Raw genomic sequence first — 15,678 nt, forward strand, 5'->3', positions numbered from 1 at the left:
AGTAATACATATGAAGTAACATGCAGTGTTATTCAGAATATGGTCATGTATTATCAGAGCATGTTTTTATTTCAAGAATGTGTAAATATAGTATTTGTTTCTCTTGATTACATTCATCTCAGATACACAGGAGCAAATAGTGCAACAAAAAAAAAACATTTTGGGTGTTCATTATGCTATGTATTTTAAATTTCTAACTGTTCAGGGTCCAAAGCGGGTGGTCCAAGAGTGAGAGAAGTTTCTCACAGTAGTAAACATTCAGTATACGATGCATCCAAGACTAGCTGCAATAGTTGGGGATCTATCACTTAAGAAACATTTATAGCTCTAGTCTCTGAACCTTCAAGTGATTAGAGATCATTGGGATGCCTTGCTCTCATAAAACATAATATTGTTACTCGAGGCTTGTACCACCTACCTCTCCAAGTATACCATAAATCTGAATGGGTTCAAGATTCTTGTTATGAAATTTTGTCATTACATATACCTCACATCATTAGGCAAATTCAGGGTTCAATAATCTTAATACCCCTACAAGATAATCATGATTTATTCGTATATACCCAGCCCATTCATTATTATTCGGATACCTTTAGCTCATATGAGCACTTCACTTGTGAAGGTGAGTGTAATATTATAAGTGTATATATATGCATATATCCTTCATGGTACAATACCCTTTTTGCACCTCGTAGTTTCGTATCAACCCCAAGCTCGTATATGAGTCATCATAAGTACATGCACATTTATAATACATCACATATCACATGTCATAAACACCAACATGTTGAATGACACTATACAAGTTCTTTAAACCCCCAACTGCAACATGATCCATGCATATATCCTGTAACACAATCATTTAACATTTTGATATGCAAGCATATCTAGCAGGGTTTCCAATATTTGAGTTTAAACATTCATTACACGCATGCATCATCATGTGGGATTTTCAAAAGCATATCATCATATGCATTAACACAGTTACACATGAATTATATTTTTATCATAAAAGGACATATGTGATTCCAATCATACGAAATTGTCTGCATGCATCATTAAAGCTTGTAATATCTATGAAATTTTATAAACATGTGAAAGCTCATGCAAAAGTTTATGAACACGTGAAAGCTCATAAATATGTGAAAAGCTTATAAATATGCAAAAAGCTCATAAATATCTGAAAACCTCGTAAATATTCAAAAAGCTTGTAAATATGCGAAAAGCTTGTGTGTATTCTAAAAGTGCATAAATATGGGAAAAACTCATAAATATGTACCCTTTTAAATTTTATGAACTTTAATAAAGTAATATGTATTTTCAACATTATATATATACATTTTTTATATACGCTATGCATATTTTATGTGAAAATAAATATATTTATATATTATATAATTATAAAAAAGGGTGTAAGGTTCCTACCTTGGAATTTGTGTAGGTTCTAGAGGAGCGAGAAGAGGCCACAATGGAGGTGGTGATGGCAGAGGAGGTGGCCGAACTTGACTGAGCTCCTGACAAAGCCACGGAAACCGAGTGGCACTCAACTTGCACTACAAGAAAAATGTGTATTAGCGACAGACGCTATCCATCGCTAATCCATTGCAAAATCTGTCGCTAACGTGTTTAGCAACGGATTAGCGATGACTTAACAATGGATAGCGTCCATCGCATAATCGTAATCTCTAAACTGCGATAGAATTTATCTATCACCAATTCATCGCTAAATAGAGACTGATTTGGTTATGCGACAAAATTTAATCTGTTGCTAAGTTGTGATGAGAGATATGTATCTGTCGCTAATGTTCGTCGCCAATTTGGCAATGAACATTAGCGATGGCTTAAATTCTATCGCAAATCATCAACTGATTTAAATTACCGACGGATTATATCTATCGCTAATTTAAAAAAAATGAAATACAAAACTCAAGAAAAATTTCTCGTTATACAATTCATATAACCTACTTATAAAAAATAAAGTACACATAAAAAATACACATACTGGTGAAACAAATTTAACACAAGTTCTAAGTTAAACAACTTTAAGAACCAAATACAGTCCTTGCCAAGTTATAATTAGTTACAAGTATGTCAAACAAATCAAACACATGAATCTAATCCTTGTCAAAATTTGGGGCATCATCCTCTTCATTTTCTCGATCTGCCCCTCCCTCCATGCCTTCATCGGCTCCTCTACGCTGATCATCTTCAGCATCCTACAAGAGAACCAAAATATTGTATTTATATATAAAATATAATGAAATAAATTATATGCAATGCACCTAATCTAATGCAACAAAGTAAATGGCTGAATGACACATAGACTACTAATAAACTGAAGGACATTAACAGAATTTAGATATGTGTTCTAAGACTGGAAAAAAAATTATAGTGATTCAATCATGCAGATATGTGCTCTAAGGTTGTCAAAGAATGTCAGAGTGATTCATGCATGCATATATGGTTTATAAGGCTGTCAAATAAATGTAATATGTATCACAATCATGCATATATGTGTTACAAGGCAGTCAAAAAACTTCCATAGTGATGAAATCATGCTAATATGTGTTCTAAGGTTGTCAAAAAACTTTCATAGTGATTCAATCGTGCTCATATGTATTCTAAGGCAGTCAAAAAACTTTCATATTGATTCAATCATACATATATGTATTCTAAGAAAATTTTTATAGTAATTCAATCATGCATATGTGTGTTCTAAGGCAGTAAAACAATTTCATAGTGATGAAAGCATGCTTGTATGTGTTCTAAGGTTGTCAAAAAACTTTCATAGTGATTCAATTATGCATATATGTGTTATAAGGTTGTCAAAAACTTTTATATTGATTCAATCATGCATATATGTGTTATAAGACAGTCAAAACACTTTCATATATGCTAATATCATGCTCATATGTGTTATAAGGCAGTAAAAAACTTTCATAGTGATTCAATCATGCTCATATGTGTTCTAAGGCAGTAAAAAAACTTTATATGTGATTCAATCATGCATATCATGTTCTAAGGCAGTCAAAAAATGTTATAGTGATTCAATCATGCATATATGTGTTATAAGGCATTAAAAAACTTTTGTATATGCTAATATCAGACATATATGTGTTCTAAGGTTGTCATAGTGATGAAAGCATGCTTGTATGTGTTCTAAGATTGTCAAAAAACTTTCATAGTGATTCAATCATGCATATATGTGTTAGACGGCACTAAAAAAATTTATAGTGATGAAATCATGCATATATGTGTTGTAAGGTTATAAAAAACTTTCATAGTGATTCAATAATGCGTATATGTGTTATAAGAGTGTCATAAAAATTGTATAGTGAATCAATCATGCATATATGTGTTCTAAAGGTGTCAAAAAAATTTATAGTGAGGCAATCATGCATATATGTATTCAATCATGCATATACTAGCTTGAAATCTAACGACATGAAACAAATGACATGAATTTTTATACCTGACGGGCACTGAAGCTCATGTTGAATGCAGACAAAGTTCTCTTATCTCGAAAAAAGTTGCATAACTTATTATGAACAATGTTAGGAATGACTTCATTTAAAAAATACTGCATTTTGTCCTCAAGATGCTGACAGACACCATCCCAAGACATAACAGGGTCAATCGGACGTTGGGAGTTGATGCTAGTGGGAGAACTCTGAGAGCCATGGCTGCAGAAGGCCACGACTGCTGTGGTGTTCATGTTACTCCCAAATCCGAACACACGACCCATTTTGGGTTCACCAGTTGCAGTCACCCATGCTGCAGGATCAAAAGGTGGATGCTGAGTGGAGTCATCGCCATATCGCTCTACCATTTGTTGCTCGTATGACTCATACAAAGTAATGATTATAATATGAATTAATAATTAAGAATTACAATGTTTATGATAATGTAATTCATGGTAACTTATATATTACAATGTTTATTAATACAATAAATACATACTGATGTCGTTCTCGCCTTCTTTGATACAAAATCTCCCGTACTCTTACGTTTATGTGTTTCAACAAGCACATCCTTGTAAGCCACAATGTCTCATTTTTCTGCTTCATGCAATGTTAAATGATAAAAAAATTAATTAATAAGTATGCAGAAATACTTATAAATTTGATAATATATGTATATATATATATATATATATATATATATATTGATGAGTTATCATTTTCTTCTGGTGGCTCCCAAAAGTCCTAGATTCACCTGTGTGTAGATGAACATCAAGCATCTTCGTTCAGTTTTGTGCAGCCTTTGCTGAGCAGTTTCAAAATTCATTACTCGCCCACTTGTCACGCATGTCATCCCAATAATCTCTTCTGATAATAGAAGGCTCATGGCTCTTCCACTGCAGTGGATCATCTATCTCACCAGCAGCTTTTTTCGCTGCAGTCTTCATATTGTGCAACATGTCGGTATATCAATTGGCAACCACCTTCTGCCACACTACCCTTGCGTCTTTCTCCTCGTTCGCAGTCGTGAAAATATGGGAAACCTACAAATACTTTTAGAAAGTTAGCACACATGAGTATAACATAAAATTAAATATGAAACACATTAGTTATGATAAACGATTGCATACCATGAATCAGGACATTACTCTGTCCAACACCTCCGTCAGGTACTCTTTTCATTACGCGATCGGTATACACATTAACAATCGACTGTCGATATACACTATTTATAAGATAAGTATTGGACAAGTGACAATGAAATACTTACGGTCGACTATCGATATACACTATTTGAATGAGTCATCGTGTGTCACACTAAGAAGATCCTATATCCGGCATTGTCTCATGATGTGTATGAGTAACTGGTGTATGTGGGTCATGTGTAGGCGAAACATCACCTACAGAACAATGAGTTAAAAATTCATACATTGCATATTCAAACTAATCAAGTATATAATTATTTAAATGATATACCTATCGAAGCATTATGTGAAGACGAAGGCTGAGACGGCCTATTACTGAGCTAGGATCCTATAAAGATGATTAACAAGTAACAATGTTTATATCAACATATAAGCAAAAACATAATGAATGCCTATATTTAAATATAATACAAAGACATTTACCTAATGATGTGCCATGGCCTCCACTTGGTCCTCGACCACTGTGACCTCCACGAACCATATTCTAACAAATAAAAATGTTTATATCAACATATAAGCAAAAACATAATAAATGTCTATATTTAAATATAATACAAAGACATTTACCTAATGATGTCCCATGGCCTCCACTTAGTCCTCGACCACTGTGACCTCCACAAATCATATTTTAACAAATAAAAATATTATTTGGATCAATTATATAATATGCAATTTCATAAATACATATTCAAATCGAAAATAACTTCATGCAAACATTAATACAGTCACATCAAACGTGACAATATATTCAAATCATCCATAGCATATCAATGTCAAACATGTACCTGCAGTAAACACATTCTAATATTCTGCTAACTACTACCTCATCAAACATGGCAATATATTCAAATCATTCATAACACTCAAACATGTATTTCACTAGATCGAATATGCTTCATCATCACTTGTTTCACTTTCATATTTTTCTTCTTCCTCCTCCTCTTCGTCTTCTTCTACATTGGGCGTCCATCCACTTGGTATATCATTTCGATCACATTCTTCCATATGTGTGTTATCAAACAATGGAGATGTGACATATAGACTATGTGTGACATCGTGACCATAAGAGAAGTCATACATATCATCTGATTGATAGTATTTAACCTCTTCAACAATCTTGTCTTCTTGTAACTGATCATACTCGGGGTATAGTTTAGACTTCACCTTGCAAACCGCCCACCATTCATTTCTATCTGACTTCCTTGTATTTGGATATGAAGTATAGTAAACTTGAGCTTGTGATGCTAATATGAATGGTTCATAAGTTTCAAACCTTGATTTATGATTCACCTCCATAATGCCTGAGGCTTTGTCGACTCTTATTATTGTGGGATCAAACTAATGACACTTGAATAAAGTTAACCTATTATTTATGCCTAAGTAAGTGAACTCCATTATTTCTTCTATGACACGGTAGTAGTCAAGTTCATTTTCACCATAACTGCTACCCTGGACACACACACCACTATTCATCATTGACTTGTTTGCATCATTGTCTTTTGTATAGAATTGATAACCATTTATGATGTATCCGTTATAACATTTCACAACTTTAGTCGGACCATTTTGTAAATCACATATTCTTTGGTCATTAACACCACCATGGCGGATCTACAAGCATAAACAATGACTATAAACACGACCAATTAAGTAACATATTGTTGTTCACATGGAAAGAATGCATGTCATCGTCTTTACCAATTCTTTCATCCATGCCACAAACATATTTTCATGTTCTTTTTGTAATTCTGAATCAGTTAGATGTGAAAGTTCTCTTCGCAACTCTAAATCAAATCATCTGCATTTAACAAATAATTATATTACCAAAACATATACGCAGAGAACTAAGTGTAACATATTATGCATACTTACTTGATGTAGGGGTCGATCTCTTAGCAATTAAAAATGATATAGATTTGTGATGTGTCTTGCTCTGAATCTTTCAAAAGTCTTGATCAGCAACTGCCAAAGGCCTTCCCAAGTGGTTTAAATATCCATAGTTTGTCATTCACAATAACTTGATCTTTATCATCATTACGAGGTGGGCAAGTGTAACATGTTGGAATGTGAGGCTCAAAGTACATAGATGAGAAATTTGAAATCGCTTCTAAAGTGTATGCCTCACAAATTGAACCCTCCACTCTTGCTTTATTTCGAACCTTTTTTTTAGGTCAAACATACATATGTCAACATCATATATCTCGTAATACAATAAATTCCTAATAGCATTAGAGAGAAAAATATAAAATACATTTTACCTTTCAAATGGGTACATCCACCGATATTGCACAGGACCACCAACCCTAAGTTCATATGGCAAGTGTATGATCACATGTTCCATAATGTCAAAAAATGCTGAAGGAAATATCTTCTCTAGCTGACAAATAGCAGTGATGACAGAATCCTCGAGATTCTTTACCTCAGCTACTACAACTTCTAATGCACACAATGTTCTAAAAAATCAACTCAACTCGGATAATACCCCCCATATACGTTTGTATAACAAATCATGAAATGCTAGAGGAATTAACTATTGCATGATAACATGACAATCATGGCTCTTCAATCCATATAATTGGCCCTCGCCTATCTTCACAGCTCGACCAATGTTAGAGACGTATCTATCCAAAAATTTCAATTGTCTCAACCACTAGCACACTTGCTTTACTTAATCCAGTCTAAGTACGTACCTTGAATTTGGGTTCAATAATTTTCCATTGTACTCTTGGAGTTCCAATTTTGGTCTTTTACATATTACTTTTAAATCCATATGAGCCTTCAGATTATCCTTCATTTTTTCTTTGACATTCATTACCGTATTGAACACATTATCAAACACATTTTTCTCTGCATGCATCACATCCAGATTATATCGTATCAATAACGTGGACCAATATGGTAATTCCCAAAATATAGATTTCTTTGTCCAATTGTAATCCTTTCCAAATCCAATGAAGAAACTCGCACTACGGGCACCTGTCAGTTCATATGAAAAGTATCACAATCGTCTTAAAATCTCTATGTCTGACAACCATGCAAGTGGACATTCTATTTCAACTGTGCCTGCTCGAAACACATTTCTTTGTCGTCGGAACGCATGATCGCTGGGTAGAAATTAACGGTGACAATCAAACTAACATGACTTCCTTCCATGCGTCAATCTAAAAGATTTTTTATCCTCTATGCAGTACAGACATGCCAACCTCCCATGTATGCTCCAACCAGATAACATATCATATGCAAGAAAGTCACTAATTGTCCATAGAACAGTAGCCTTCATATTGAAGTTTTATTTTTTTTGGGTAGCATACATGAGAACACCGTCATCCCACAGTATTTTCAGTTCATTAATCAATGGTCTTAAATATACATCAAGATTTTGGCCCGGAGAAGTCGGACCAGGGATCAATAGAGACAAAAAATAATTTTGACGCTTCATACACAAGCTTGGAAGAAGGTTGTATAGGGTGACACATACCGGCCAACACGAGTATAGGGTTGATCTATTCCCAAATGGATTAAATCCATCTGTACATAAACTGATCCTAACATTTATCACTTCATTGTGAAGTTCTAATGAATATGATCAAAATGCCTCTAAGCTTCCGCGTCAATAGGATGTGTGATCTTGTCTTCATCATGTCAAACTTTATTTGCATGCCATATCATTTGTTTAGCTGTCCTTGAAGACATATACAGTCATTGCAATCTAGGGGTGAGAGGGAAGTAGCAGATTGACTTGTATGACACTTCTTTTGACCTAGTGCTACCATTTCTTCTTATCTTTGGCTTAAATCGATGATGCTCACATGACAAACATGATCTGCTATTTTCTTGATCTTTGAAATACAACATGCAGTGATTTAGACAAGCATCTATCTTTTGATACTCCATACCTAGAGCGTTGACCATAACCTTCGCACAGTAGAGATTTTCTGACAATTTCTCATCTTTGGGCAACATACTCTTCATAATAGAGTACAAACGGTCAAAACATGATTGGCTCAAATTATACTTTGACTTCAAATTCAGTAGTTGAAGAACTGCAGACAAGATAGTGTAACTCTCGCAACCATTCCACAGTGGCTCATCAGCATCTCTAAGTAAGTCATAAAATCTACTAGCTGCATCGTTTGTTGCTCCTTTCTGTAGCCCAGATGGTACATCACTAGGTCTCATAGCAGAACCCATTTCTGATCCTGCGACATCAAATATCAAATCCATATATGAATTATCGTGCACCACATCCACCCGTGCATCAAAATTATTCTAAATTTTTTTACCATGAAGCGTCCAATTCTGATAACCACTAACAAAATTCTTCATGTATAGGTGATGTCTAACATCATGAGGTTCTACAAATCAATTGTTCTTACACATCGTGCAAAGGCATCTGATCCGACTGGTAGAATTCACTGTATTGACACTTGCCGTTGCAAATTCAATAAAATTGTCAACACCATCCATATATTCACGCGACACCTCATTATCAACTATTCTACGGTACATCCATTCACGATTTGTAGCCATTTTGTCCTATAATGTTACAGATATTATCATCACCAGTTAAAATAGAATCATAATAATGCTATGCTGAAAAAATATCTAATTAATCTATTAATTCTTATTTGGTGATTGTTTGTGAGCAATTTTTTATTTTAATTAATGCGTAAATTTTCTTTTCCTCTATACCATAAACATGCTTAACAAAAAATGCAATTCCATGAACTATTATGCATGCAATGATAATTCAATATTTTCGTGTGTAACACCATCAAATTATATTTATACACATCACGAAGATATTTAAAAATATGAAATCACATTTCATAAAATGATACATTCATTTTAAGCATGTTTTCATTATATAATTTCACATGGAAGGCATAATCAAATAGAAAATAACTTTATGCAAGCATGGATACAAACACATCAAACATTGCAATACATTCAAATCATTTATATCAAAACAATGTCAAACATGTACCTACATCAAACACACTCCAATATCTCGCTAACTACTAACATGCCTAGCATGAAATCCGAACTCCAAAAATTCGAACACTTCTATTTTCATACATTAAAATCATGCTCAGCATGATCTCCAAACTCCATCAAAGCAGTCCTAGATATCTACAACTAAGTGAGTGTGTGAACAAAAAAGTGTTGCATCCAAGAAATTAAGTAACATGAAATGAAACCAGAGAACCAGACATGCATTTAAATGTGGATTTGTATATGAAAACAAAGTCATGCATCACATAAAAGTAGAGATGTCATATTTCAGTTTCCAAGCAGGTAATATAAAATAACCCAAAGTAATATAAAAATAACTGCACCCGCATTGAAGTAGACTTCAAGTCTCCAAGGCAAGATTTTGAACAGAAACAGGAAGGCAGGGGGACTTTGCCCCCTGCTGGGAAACCAAAGGAGGCAGGGGCTTTGCACCCCTGCCGGGAAAAACAAAAGGAGCAGGGGGAGCTCCGCCCCCTGTCGGAAGACACACGAAGGCAGAGGGCAAAGCCTCTTGCTAAAAGACAAAATCGAAGGCAGGGGGCTCGCACCCTACAGGGAAAAACAAAATGAGACAGCGGAGTGATAGGGCTCGACCCCTACTATCATGCCGAGAAAAAGAAGAGGTGGCGGCAAGGACTTTGCTCCCACCGACCTACCAACCAAAGGCAGGCAGGGGGGCCCTGCCAACCAAAACACAAGGGCCCCTCGGGAGCCCTTCCCCAAGCCGGACGAAGAAAACAAAGGCAAGGCCTGAGGCCCCTGCCAACAAAAAAGAGAGGGGGCAGCAGAGGCTTGGCCCTTGCCGGCCATTTGTCCCAACGCAGGCAGCAACCCTGCCGTCTGCCGGAGGAAAAAGGTCAAATAAGACGAAGGAGAAGAAGGCTGAAGAAAAAAGGGGGAAGGGGTTACCTGAGAAGAGGAAGGAAATGAGAGGCGTGGTGATGCTCACTGGAGCAATGACGACGACAGTTGGCAGTCAGATGGGGCTCAGGGTTATGTCGACGACAACCAGAAGGGTTTGAGGGAGGTTTTGCGAGGAAAAAGAGGTCGTCATCCGAGGGAGGCTCCTGGAGAGCGACGTCAGAGAGGGACGACGACGGAGAGATCGTTAGCGCAGTTGTCGATGGCTCTAGTCACCCGTGGCCATTGGGGAAACAAGAGGAGACACGGTGGGGTCGTCAGGGTGTCTGCCAGACACAGGGAGAAGGAGGTGGATGGAGCGGTCGTCAGAGAGTGGTAGGTGGCCGGAGCGGTCGTCGGAGAGCGGTAGGTGGCCACGGCGAGCAACGCGGGTGAGAGAGAGAGCATAGTTAATTTTGTGCCCTAGATGGGCGTTTTACATCAAAAATTAGTGACGGATTTACGAAAGAATAATTCTGCCGCCAACACCGACGCTACTTAGCGACGGATTCGTGACTGAAACATTCATCGCAAACACTGTCGCTAATTCGCGATGAAGTAGCGACAAAAAAAAAACCATCGCTAATCTGTCACTAAGTTGAGACATAGTTTGCGATGAATGTAATTCTGTCGCTAATTAGTGACAGATTAGGTGACATAATTATTCCATCGCAAGTCTCGCAACTAAATCAAAATTTAGGGACGACTTATTTTTTCTCGCTAATCCATCGCAAAATTGTGACGGATTATTTTCGTCACAAATTTTTGTTGCTAATTGGCATTTTTCTTGTAGTGTTGTCCTGATGTAGTAAAGAGGACAAAGAGGAGAGAGGAGGGAGCAGTGGTGGGGTTGCTCCCTTTATGTCAAAAAACACATAGAGAGTGCAAAGAGAGAGAGAGAGAGAAAGAGAGAGAGAGAGAGAGAGAGAGAGAGAGAGAGAGAGAGAGAGAGAGAGAGAGAGAAGTTGATGGAGTATAGAGAGAGACGAGGGAAAAGAAGCAAGGAGAGAGAGAATGATGGAGAAGATGAGCAGCAGAATGGGGTGACTGAGGCCTCCTCCTCCCTGGCTCCTTTTTATAGAGGAGTGGGGATGGTGAGGGAGGTGACCCCGTCATTTCCCATGAACCGCGATCGGCAAGGAGGTGACCTCGCCTCCCTCCCATCCCGTGAGGCACAGAATGGGAACAACGATAGGGCGGCAATGATAGGGCAGTGGGGGAGGTGAACCCCACCATCCATGAAAGGAGGGAGGGGATGGATGCCCGTCCCCTCTGGTTTGGGTGCCCACCGCCCAGGCTACCATGCCAGGTGGCACTGTGGTCGCATCGGCCTTCAGTGCACTATGCCGACGGGATGGCGATGGGGGTAGTGTGATTGTGTTGGCTAGTGTGCCATCGTGCTAGTGGCACTGGGGTGGTGATCTACCAAGGAAAAAAGGGTGGTGGGTGTCATTGGTGGGTATGATGTTGGGTTGTGGGGTGGGTTGTATCCATTTGGATCCAACCCAAAAATGTTTTATTTTTCCCTTTTCTTTTGAGTAGTAAGGGTCATTAGGGTTGGATCCAACCCACTTAGTTTGAAATGGGTGTATTTGTGGGTTGGATCCACTTGGATCTAAACCCAACTTATTTGAATGTTTGGTTTTGGTTCTGGGTCCAACCCAAGTCCGTTTGGGTTGGCCTCCTTTGAGACCGATCTAAAGTGGATCTAGTGTTTGGATTTTCCTAGATCCAAACTATATATATTATTTATTATTTATTATTTATTATTTATTTATTTTTTATTTCTTTATTTTGAATTGAATACGTTAAACAGATCCAGCTCAAAATCCAAAACAAGTAGGTTGATCAGTTTGGATTTCCCTTAAGATCCAAACTGAAACTAATTCTACTCTGTATTGGACCCACCAATTGGATCCAAATCTCAATTATATGTATTAGATTGATTCAGATCTCTCCTTAGATCCAAATCTCATCATATGGGTTTATTTAATCTGGATCTCTCACTGGATCCAAATTAAATAATCTTAAGATCTAATATGCTTCAATCAGATATTCTAGACTTGGTTTTTCTGTGGGCTGATCGTCTTGGATCTCGCATCGAGATCCAAACTCTAATACTGCTTTATAAATCTAAATTTTATAATTAATTACATAAAATAATGAAAATAACCATAAATTGCATAGATATTCGAAATTCATTAGTGAAGATCAATATCATAAGTTCAAAAGTATTTTATCAAAATATTCTATGAAATTTTGTGAATATTACACAAAAAGTGGTGGGTGGTGGGTGCACTTGTGCTAGCATTGCATTTTCTTATCATGATAATTTGATATTTGTTTCATTTGTGGTTCGGAAGGAAAATAAAAGGATTGCCAGCTCAACAGTTTCCTAAAGTTGCATGAAACAAACAGACCTTAGTGTTTGGCATGAATTCCATGGATCATGATATTTCTAAACCGACACTAGAATTTGAGAAATAATGTGTGAACCATGATTTTAATGGATTTTTTATTCTTTTCTCTTGAATCTAACTATATGGATGTGATTTTGAACCTGCTCTTAAATCATCTGATTTTGATGCATAAACGAGATCTTTTTAAGGCTTTAAAATCAATGACTCATAATCTTCATAAATATTCAAGCATTCAAAAATCACATTTGGTGATAAGAAATACACAATTCAATGGTTGATTCTTAGCAAATTCACCATGCCAAGGACATCCACATGGTTGGATTTGAAAAAAAGTATTGAAAATTCCCATATTTCTAGTTCTTGTATTCTAGTGTCTCTTTCTAAACAAACCATAAGTTTTTCAAAGTCATAATTAAAAATGTTCCTAGATTGTGGTCTGTTGATTTTTTACAGTTGAAAATTCTTCTTGTGCACCGCATTAATATGATTTAAAACTTATTTGAAGAGATAGGGTTGGGATCTGAAACCCTAGCCGTTTTCATCCCTGCATGCAAATAATATCTATAGGGCTTTTTTAATAACAGCATCCGTAAGGCTTTTTGGATCATCTGAGCATTTGATTGGACGTTTCAAAGTAGGCACACGTGGAAGATTACTTATATATATATATATATATAAAGAGAGATTAACCTTGTTATAGGAATGCTATGCATTTTTACTCATTTCACTTTAGGCTATACATCAAGCTTTTCTTTCCTTCCTACTTCCAAGTTGGTAGTTAAGGGGTTGGTTAGCTGAGTACTGTGTTATGAGTTAAGTTGGCAGCATTGAAATTTTAAAATATGTTTTTTATTCTTAATTGGTTACTTATCACGTGGAATGCAACACCTTTTTCTCTGATTTCTCTCAGGTTTTGAGTTTGTTCAACAAAATTCATCCCCAAAATTTTTGTTCTATATAATATATATTTGAAGATCATGTACCATGCGAGAACGACTTTTCACATACCTAAATTTATTCCTCGTGGAATTTCCTTGCATTATTTTTTTTCCTCATCCTACTTTGGTTATTATTTCAAGCGATTCCCTTAATATTTATTCTTGACATGTACAATTGTATGGAGTTGTAGTTGGACAATAACTTCTTCATGCCTTATAATAGTTTTGTTGGTCTTGTGTGGCTATGAAAGGATGTTGAGTTTCACACGCCAAAACAGAGTATTCCCACCAGAAAAGTACATATAGAGATTGATCATACACTGTCGCAAACCCAGGTGATGCATGTCAAAAACATGGTCAACAATCTCATCCTAGGGAAAATCTCCATGAGAATAACCCCAAGAAATTTTCAACTTTTTGGTTTTTCTGAGAAAAATCTCGAGAAGATGTGATTTTTCACATGTATAAGACATCATCAAGCCTTATCCTAACTATGTAGAGTCAGCTTGACAAGTCATGTTTTTCACATGAAACCCCAAATATATGGGGTCGGCTTTGGGAGTCATATCTCTCTAAAAGGGCAACTAAAATATGTTTACTGGTATGAACCAAGAATTTCATAGGATTTTTTTTTTAATTTCACTATATGGATGTGATCTAGATGAATGGTTTTATAGAAACAGACACTTGGATCATCCAATTAGGATGTATAAGAAGGATCATTTAGGGGTTGAAAATCAATGGCTTAGAATTTTTATAAATATTCAAGCATAAAAATCATATATTTTATCTGATTACGATGATCCAATAGTTGTTCTGTCGAATGCATCTGCAAGATTAGATTTGCAAAAAAACTTATGAAAATCTTGATTCATACCAGCAAACATATTTGGTTGCTAAACATATTCCAGTTTCTTCCCATCTCTAAAATGTGTAAGATATGAACAAGAACATAAATAATATAAAATGAATAGAATAAACTGTTTTTATCATGTTAACAACATGATAAAAATGTGTTTGGCAAATTGACCTTTAGAACAAACACGTTCTAGCTACGTCAAGTCAACATAAGCCTAATCCTATCTAAACAATGACAAAACAACAGAACAGTCAAGCCCCCACAAGCCCAACTCATCCAAACTGTTTGGTAATTGCAGTCTCATTCCTAGAGCCAAGAGCCTAGGCTAGAAATACAAGACAAAGAAAAAGGAGCCACCAACCTTGCTGGGTCAGGTTTCATATTTATGGGTCCAAGATTGGACCTAAAACCAAATGGTCTTGGCACCATAGTTTCAATGATTAAAATTAGATTGGATGAGATTTCAGGCATAAGTATGTATAGACCCATATCATGACTTCAAGAGCTCTTTCTTGTTGGTTTGGAGCTAATGGATACCAATTACAATAAACTTGTTATGGTCTTGTAGAAACAAATAGTTTTTTTTTTTTTGAGAAAGGCAACGTTCTTACTTTATAAATAGCTTGACAACATATACAAATATAACTGTCAAAATGAAAAAAATTATATCAAAGATTCTAAGAGATATCTTTCGCAGATAATGGTCAATCCTCCTATAGGTAAAGGGCCAACAAGATGGAGATTACAGTAACCACATTGTGAGGTCCTTCTCTTGAAATACCTCAGGTAGGTTACTTGGACTTCACATCTAGCAAGTCCAATCCTTGTTAAGAATGGAAGTGGACTGGGAGAAAATGGGGCCCTGCCTCACCTCACCCA

Source organism: Nuphar pumila, chromosome 7, assembly GCF_984573655.1.
Source record: "Nuphar pumila chromosome 7, dmNupPumi1.hap1.1, whole genome shotgun sequence".
Lineage (NCBI taxonomy): Eukaryota > Viridiplantae > Streptophyta > Magnoliopsida > Nymphaeales > Nymphaeaceae > Nuphar > Nuphar pumila.